Genomic DNA, 9,151 nt, shown 5'->3' on the forward strand with positions numbered 1-9,151 from the left:
AAAACTGCTTTATTACACTGTGTTGCCAGAGCTTTCAGAAATAGCATCCCTAAATGGGAGTCTGTTAGGTTGTGTGATTAAGGGCTGACCTAGCAGACTTCTATCCTGATCAGCAGCAGAGGAACAGGATCAGGCCCTCTGCCCATTCATGTCCGTGTGAGCACTGCATGTTTTTTGTTCGTGCTGATCTGTGTGGCCAGCCATGTATACATGTATTTGTGTATGTATACATGTGTGCCTATTAGGAATACGTGTCCAGCCTCTCTGCTGACTGCACCTGGGGACACGAAGCTGCAGCTGCCTCACATCTAATCTTCTACAGGGTCTGACAACTCCTAACAAAATCCTTGAATTCTTTTTATATAAACATAATCTTGACCTTCTTCAGCAGCACAGTGGCTGAACTTTCCCTACAAACCAGACCCAGGCAAACTTTGCTGTCTTCTGCTTCCATTCCTCACACTTTGGAAATGCTGCATCCTATACACTTACCAAGCCATAGGTTTTTACTGACTATACAGAAACTAGGCAGATTTCTAGGCTACTAACGTATGATTATTCAGGTATTGATGTGGGTGTCAGTATGGCTCTCCTTCCCCAAAACACCACTTAGTATCAACATAATCACTCGGGTTTGGGTGGAATAGAATTAAGTTGGACGGTGTGGCGGACAGATGAATGAAACTTTTTGCCTTAAACATTTCTTGGTGCATGGGGTGCAGGCAGGCCATAACCCCGAACAAGCCATCTGTCCCTGGCAGAAACAGGACTGGGCTGCTGCGACCCCCGAGATGGTCTCCCTGCGACCACCCGGGACACACCGAGCCTGCACTGAACGAGACCACAATTGGGCAGAGACTTTGGGACCTGGACTGTAGATTATTGTCTGTTTCTAGCGCAACTTCTGTGAAACTTGCTTGGCATGAGTGGCTGAATTTGCTGGAGCCTTGGGCCGCACTCCCTAGTTTGGTGAGAAAGGGCCCCAGAGCTGGTGCAGGCGGGAACGATAAGGGAGTTACCAACAATTTGCATCTGAAACAGTGCTAATTGCTGGAGTTACCATCTCTCTGTCAGGACCTTGACAGATAATACCAGAACCCGAGGAATGGAGACACACCTGTGGAAGAAACTGCAGCAGAAAACAGCCTGCCTAGGAACAACGATGAGATCCAATAAGGAGCAGGAGACCCCAGACCCAGAAAATTACTATTGGTCCAAACTACCACGTGAGGGGTGGAGAGCTTTGATTGGAAGGTATAATTGTCCAGGGATTTCTTTGTTCGGGGTCCCTCTTCGGAGGTACCCAACTCGAGACACCCAGGGTGAAGACGACCCACCTACCACCAGACGGGAGCCCCCCCCCAGCGCTGAGAATCCCAAAGGAAAAGGACCAACGGGACAACGCTGGATCCACAGGTGGTGATATCTTCTCTCTCTCTCTCTCTCTCTCTCCCCCCCACCCCTTTTTCCCTCTCCTTTGTTGAATCTGTTTGAAACGTGTGGCACGGGACTTGTCTAGCTAGTTGGTTATCCTGTTTGACCACATGCCTTATCTTTGTGTTAATAAATCTTAAAATTGGTTGGCTGGTGTCGTTTCACCTTAATTCAGTCCAAGGGCATCACGAACTTGGCCCTTTGGTCCAAAGGGGAGGGAGGTCGTCCTGAACGACTCCCTTCGGGCCACAACAGACGGAATAGAATTAAGTTGATTTTTTTTTTTAATATAATACTATAGCTTAAATTTCAATTAAATCCTCATTTTAAAAAGGCACCACAAGACCCAATACCTAGGCAGGGTGGCAGATGCCAATGCTCTTTCTGCCACAGTGAGACATGATATAGTATTCTTTCCGGATTTACCTGCCCTTCCATTTGTCATTCAATGCTCCTGTTGCCATAGAAGTCAAAGAAAGTTTTGCCATCTAATTTATCTACGACATCTGGAAATTGCCCAACAATGAACTATCCAGAAATCTTTTTTCCTGCTAGGAAACCATCATTTGTTTTTTGTTGCTTGTCTGAGAACTGTTTCTGGTACTTTTCTCTCAGAATGGGTGGGACAGAGTTTCAGGATATGTGAGGGAAGAAATTATGCCTGTCTTTGAATAGCTTCATCTAAGAGACATTTTATCTCTAGAAGAAGGAGGATCATAGTTTAATTTGAATTATTTCAGTGCCATCCTACAATTAACAGCTCAAATGTAATTTCCTGTCTTCTTAAGGTTCATTTTTTCCAGCTTATTCTGTTTGGTTCCTGCTTTCTCAAAATCTCAGTAGGTCTGTCCCTGAAATGAGAATAACAAATGGAAGTGCTCCCTCAGTTTTAGGCTGGGATCCACTGTAATTAGTGAATATGAGATGAACTCATAATTTTTAAACCACAGTCATGTCAATGGTTTGTTCAGAAAGAAAAGATGAAAAGAACGAGGTGGACAGTGGCTGGAGTTTTGTAATATGTGGTTCAGAAGCACCGAGAGAAATCTTTCTTTGATTCAGGAAGTGAAAGGGGGTCAGAAAGTGAGCCTGGGTGCTGAATCCATTATCATCCTCACTGCTTAGTTATTACTCTACTCCTTGCTCCCTTTCAGACTGCTTCTCACCAAGACAATGCCAACGTCACCAAGACAATGAGGATTATTTTCTTTTCACTTTTGCTGGTGTAAATCAGAATTCATTCCATCACTGTGAAAGTACAGTAAATCCAATTATATATTTCTTTCTTCTTCAGCCACTCATATTCAGAAGAATACTGTTTTTCTGGATGAGAGTTAGATGAAATGAAGCCACTAATTGAGGAATTTTTGAGTTTTGGTAAAAAGGTCTTGATATCTCTGGAACTGATCACATCTCTAATTAAAGTAAGTTCTGCCTTTAATCTATTTGTGTTGTATGTATGTTGTACGTGTTGTGGTGTATGACGAGGCATATGAGTGCATGCATTGACTTGCTTTACATTCTCTCTCATAGGTTCTTTCACAGGTCAAAGTTGCGTAGTAGGAAGCTCTCATTATTTTCTGGTCATAATTGCATGACAATTAGTCCGTAGAAGAATATATTGTTCTCCTTAAAAGAATCCATGATGTTTATAATTGATGTTTTTTATAATCATCTACATTCATTTATATCTGGAAAGACTAAATGCAGAAGGTTGTCTTAAAATACTGGCAGGAATTTTGTTTGCCACAATGTCCATCAGGAATACTTCCTAAGATTGTAATGAAAAAATACAATTCCACACAACAAAGAAATTGCTTTGAAATACAATTCCTGTGCATTTGAAGGTATTTTGATAGATTTGCAAACCTGAAATATCCTAATTATGTATTACTATAAGTTTTCAGATTGCAATTAGGTTGATTAATATAAATCAACAGTACAGAATAATAGACCCCAGCTTCCTTTGTATAGTGGCGTTAATAATATTTCTCTCCTGTTATCTTTATTCAGATGGTTTGTATTGATCTGAATTGCCTACAGTAAGTTGGATTTCCCTATGTTCATTTAGCTGCTGAGAAACTTTTTCCAATATGTAAGGAAACCTGAGCGGGTGCAGCTTACTTACCAATGAGCTGAGGAAACACATGGGATAGACACATGAATGTAGACTGCCTTTGAGCAAATATGGGTTGGCTTAAGGTAATAAAAGTGGATTAAACTCCTGGTGTAGGAGGATCTAAATTAACTCAAAGAGGAAAATAGCCATACTCTTCCCTATTAAATATGTCTGCCCTTATTTAATATAACCACCAAGTTTGAAATTCATGTGACTGCATAAGCTTTCTAGGCAGTCAAAGGGGAGAATGAAAACTTTTATGGTATCATTCATTTGACCTTTCTGAGCCATTCACATCAGGTTTGAAGCAGCTTCTACCCTGTATTAGCTTAAGTGATTAAAGGCTCATTTCCCTGAACGCAAAGGAGCACAGAGGAACAATGACAGGCAGAGGAAACCCAATAACATAACCAGAGAAAACAGAGTGCCCCGACCCTGCTCTCCGAGGACTGTCACCAAAGAGATGTCAGCCCCGTGGGCCGAGGGTGACACAAATCAGCAAGAGTCAACAGAGGGGCTCTCCGGATCAGCTTGCGGACTGAGGGGGCTACTGCCTACAGGAGTATGGGATGCATTATGGGATGCAAGGAAGAGCGCTGTGGGATTGTACAAGCCTTACTACGGGGTGCTTAGGAGCAGAACTAAAAGCAGGGAAGGGGAGGGATCAAGGTGTTTTGAGGAGGCATCAGTATGTGTAAACACAGGGAAGAGGGGATAAAAGGGGCCAGTTGCTTGTAAACAGGCTGCTGGACAGTATGCTTGTCTGGCCATGCTTTGTGCCCTGTCACCTCAGTCTGTCCTGTCTTCTCATCAAACTCCATTTCTAACTGTTTTCCTGTGTGAGTGGGCTCTGAGCTTGTGTGTATGGAGGTCTAAGTGTCAGCAGCTGGAGGGTGGGCCACAAGTCATGGGGCCCACGTGGCTGTGGTTAATGCTGTGGTTTCTGTCTGTGTTGATTTATGTGGCCGGACATGTGTATATGTGTATGTACTGTGTGTATGTGTGCATGCATGCCCATTGGGAATACCTGCTCAGCCTCGCTCCTGGCCTGGGCCTCGGGACATGGAGCTGCGGCAGCCTCCCTCCATCAGGCTACTGGATTCAGCAGCTCCCAGCACCCTTGGAGTGCTGGTTTTCTCCACTGGCTAGAGGCTAACTAACTTGCTCACATCATTAGGACACACACATTATAAACGTCTACTCCTTCCAGGAGTCTTGGTGAATCAACAGCCAGTGTCCAGTGCTGTGCCTGTATCTGTAATGATGACTTTTAGTTATACAGTCTATAGGAGCAACTTTCTGAACAGTTTAAAAACATCCCCCCTGCACACATGCACACACACAAACACACACACAAACACACTGCTCCCGAACTCACCAGCCCACCTGCATCAGCAGAGAGCGGCTGGGAGGATGGCTGCACTGGTACCCCGCAGCCTGGCCACAGAGGTCGGGTGATGCTCGCTTCTCAACTCAGATAAGCAGGACTGTTGAGTTTAAAGAAAGTGAAGGCTTACAAAGGCTTCTAGGCTGAAGTGCCACTTCTAAATGCACAAATAGTTTTCACCCAGTGAGATGCATGTGTACTTTTATATGCAAAATGCTGTGAAAAATTAACCAGGGGATCCCTTCCAGCATGTGTGCTCTATTATTTTCATAGGCCAAAATACATTACCCTTATGATCCATGTCTTACTGATTTTGCTCTAGGCTGTTAACTCTCAAGTCACCTGAATATCAGAAAATTCTGGTCATTGTATTGCACAAATGGAACCCATTTATTTCAAAAAGCTCGGGGCTGGATGCTGAGCCACACCACAGTGAATTTATAGAACTCCTCTGAAGTTAGATGAGTGAATGTAGTTTAAATTTGTGTAATAAATGGAATTAGAACCTGTTCCATACATTCCTATTTACAGAATGTGTTATCTTCACATCAGTTATCTATCCACTCCTTTTTATAAGGCATATAATGAACTAATTACTATAGTTTGGAAAGGTCATTAAAGATTACTGATTGCAGACTGGTCATTCATAGATGTTCCTATTACAGTCAGCAAGAAAAACTATTCTGCTATGTAATTCACAAGCAATACCTTTGCTTGTGTTGGTGGTGGAAATATTTTGAAATGGAATTCTGTGGGAGCTTTTTTGTGTGGAAATATTGTATATGGCAAGTGAAAAATTTATAACGTCTTTTCCTTCTTCAGCACTAAGTATTTGTCATATGATGGAAAACCTTGCAGCAAAATTAGCTTGTATCCTGACCTTTCACTTTTACTTTTTTCTCTTCAGCTTGACCTACTCACAACCTCAGGATTACTGCATAAATATACACAATTCTAAAAATCTTCTGACATTACAGTCCTGTTCTCTAAACAATTTTATTTTGCATGGAAAACTCATGCATATGTAGGCCTGTCTAGACCTTTCCCTTCCTGAGCAAAAAATCAATTAAAAACATACTCAGTTAAAAAAAAAATCAGTGGCATTTAAATTCTTATCTAGTTACAAAATAGGTAAGGGAAAAGAAATAAGTTTTGGCCAATGAGAATTTTGGCAACACTGAGTGGAAAAAGGCATGTGACTGGAAAAGGCATATTATTATAGCACTCTAATGCATGAATTAGGAACAGTGGATATACAGCAAGTACATATATTTAAAAATTGGTACTGTCTTGGGTCTCTGCATTGTGCTTTCTGATCATCTCATGCTTTAGTCAAGGAAAGCCATCTCTTTATCTTACACAGAAAAATGTGTCCTCTGTATTAGGCATGAGATATTTTTCAAAGCATCAGGAAATATTATATATATGAAGAACAGACTATGCTTTATACATTCCTGGAAATTATCAGATAGCATACTGCATTTGCTTGTGTAAAAACTGTATTCTTCCCTCTAGCTTAACTCTTTCTCTCTGCCTTATTCTTTGTTTTACCTTCAAACAGAAAGGTCATGCCAAAAAGATATACTTCAGTTATCAATAATCTGATTTTTGTTGCTCATTAGTGGACATGGTCATTTTTTGCATATAGCGTTATGTGGTACAAATACTACATGTGGCTCTTTGTGTTCTTTCCACAGTTTCTTCAGGGCAGCAGGAAATGAAGCCTAGTTTCTGGATTTTCTGACATTCTCTGACTGATGCTGCGTGACAAATAATGCAGGGAAGCAAAGAAGAGAAGCAGGTAGTTAATGATGTTGCAGATCAGACTATTGCTATATTTTCAAGATATTTTGACTTCAAAAGCCAATACCTAACTTTTTTGGGGGCCATGAGCTGGCAATTCCTGAAAGCTAATTGGTACACAAATACATGTTGTCCATATGATTTCATTAAGCTTGTCACAAGTAAATTGAGATAGAAAATATCTGTTTAGGCGAATGGATTTCAATTTAAACCTTATTTGCTGATGCCTATGGGAATCATGAAAGTGAAGGGCAACAAAGACATAATGAAATGCAGGAAGTAATTGGTGGCATTAAAGAAAAACCTTCTGGAACCTTCAGATTGGTTTCAGATGCATGTCCAGCTCTGCAAGTATTTTTTAACTCATTTCCAAGAGAGAATGTCAAGTTTTTGGACTCGCAGACAAATGAAATGACAGAACATAACCTCTTCTTCTGAAATATTCTACCCTTCATTAAGAGGAAACTCCTGAAGGTGGAGCAGAGCACAGGAAGAGAGAGAAATGAGAGGCAAAGAAAGATGTTTTATAAAGAAAAATAAGAATTAAATTTCTTTATGTGAATTGAGGATATATTGCACTCCATATCTCTGATTAGTCATTGTTCAAACAATGTATTGCCATTTTTTTACGGATAGAAACATTTAAAACAGAAGAAATATAAAAGGAAGAAAAGCAAAAGACTATGTATGATCAGCTGGGTAGATGACCTTATTTTCCTGACTCTTCTCTTTCTTTACTCTTTTTTTCTAGATCATCAAAGTTCGAGGACTACAGGAATAAGAAGTCTGCCAGTAATTGTGGCTCAGTTATTTTCTTCTTTGAGCAAGGTGGGATTGGAAATTAAATTGCAGAGCTTTCTGTTGCCATCCACTCTGCAATTGGAGTCTCATCCAAGAAAGAATAGAAGGGAGCCAAGCGTAGTGCCAGGAGTGGTTTCAATGGATATCAACAGGATGCTTGTATTGTGGTTTCTCTTTATTTAATATGCTAAATTAAATGTCTATCTACATCAGATCTCCCAACACATGAGTGCTTCCTTTTTTAAATGTGTAATACATCATATCTCTTGTGAAATATTGCATCTCTGAGAGCACAGGGAGATGTGTGAGTGTGTTTAAGTACGCTGGACTGTAAGACAGAATCAGCAGTCAGAAGAAACAAAAGGAAATTAGGAAGGTTATTGATAAAACCTGTGTTTAGCTCTGAGGGTCTAATCTCTTAAGGCTCCTTCTGTAATCAGCGGAAAGGTCTCTCTCAGGGACAATTCAGAACCGGAGCCCAACTGGAGATGCTCTGAACTGTCTCCTGGAGGGTTTTGTACAGGCACTAAGGGGAAAGTCAGAAGAGTCACCTCTGTGGCTGATATTCCACATGGGACTCAGCTTATCCAGGTGTGGACAAGTTCCCATCCCTCTCCTGTATTAAAAGGGACTATCGAAGAGCAGAATTACTGCATATTATAATTTTCTCAGTGAGTAGAACTATAATCTATTTATCACTACTTCAAATATAGCTTAATTTGCTAACTTAAAGCACATCCTTTGAATGTGATTACATTAATTTTGCTATCTAATCCATGAAGTTTGGATAATTAAATGTACATTTAAACCTTCCTCTATGTCCAATTTGGATGATTACTATGATTTAATTCAAATTCCTTTTCCAGAACTAATCCCCTCATGTCTTGAATTATCGGTACCCACAAACCTCATTTTGACTTGCATGAAGACAAAGTTCAAATTAATACGGTTTTCTCTCATTTTACATCCAAAATACGAATTGCTCAATCTCCCTTTATTCATTTTCATACAGTTTTTCCTTTTATTATTGCAATAAACAAGAAAGAAGGCTGCATTCAACCACAGTACAGACTGCTATGATTGTGATTGTGACAGTGACAAATTATGAGCTGCATTTTGGCCACATGTCTAAGCTTGCCAAAAGGTATGCCTGTTGAACTGTGCTCCTGACAGCTGCCTTGGCCTGGAGAGGTGAGAAACCACCAACTTGGTAATGGGGCACTTCAGATTTGATTAGTTCTGCAGTGTTAGTGCTTGATTATGTCCATTTCTGGCTGGCTGAGCTAAAGAAATCATAATTTCCCTTTCTCTGCACTGTCTCAGCTGTTTATTGGTGGCCCCTGCTGTCAGGTACTGTTTCCTCAGAGCTGCTCATGAAACCATTTCAGTCAAAATGAGGATAGAGCACAAAAATCAGCTATTTGGACTGCCCCATTTGGACCGAAAAGAGCTAGAGTGTCCTCATGTGAGTAGCTCAACTCCAGATCTGTGTGTAGTAGTCTCCAATGGAAAGACAGTGGTGAGGAGCTGGCAGAGACTGGGTTAGTAATTTCTTCAGCTAGCGGAGAAGATACCTGGTTTTCTTCTGATTCTGTTGCCATGTAAAA

At 40.9% G+C, this 9,151-nt stretch overlaps 1 long non-coding RNA gene across 1 annotated transcript; it reads left to right on the forward strand.

Moving 5' to 3' along the window:
• Positions 1 to 2,747: 2,747 nt before the first annotated feature.
• LOC135330367 (uncharacterized) lies at positions 2,748 to 7,751 on the forward strand. The gene is made up of 3 exons (XR_010392358.1): positions 2,748 to 2,858; positions 6,638 to 6,741; positions 7,495 to 7,751. It is a non-coding gene; the product is annotated as an uncharacterized LOC135330367 (long non-coding RNA).
• The last annotated feature ends 1,400 nt before the right edge of the window (positions 7,752 to 9,151 follow it).

This window comes from Dromaius novaehollandiae, chromosome 1 (genome assembly GCF_036370855.1).
Source record: "Dromaius novaehollandiae isolate bDroNov1 chromosome 1, bDroNov1.hap1, whole genome shotgun sequence".
In the NCBI taxonomy this organism is placed as follows: Eukaryota; Metazoa; Chordata; class Aves; order Casuariiformes; family Dromaiidae; genus Dromaius; species Dromaius novaehollandiae.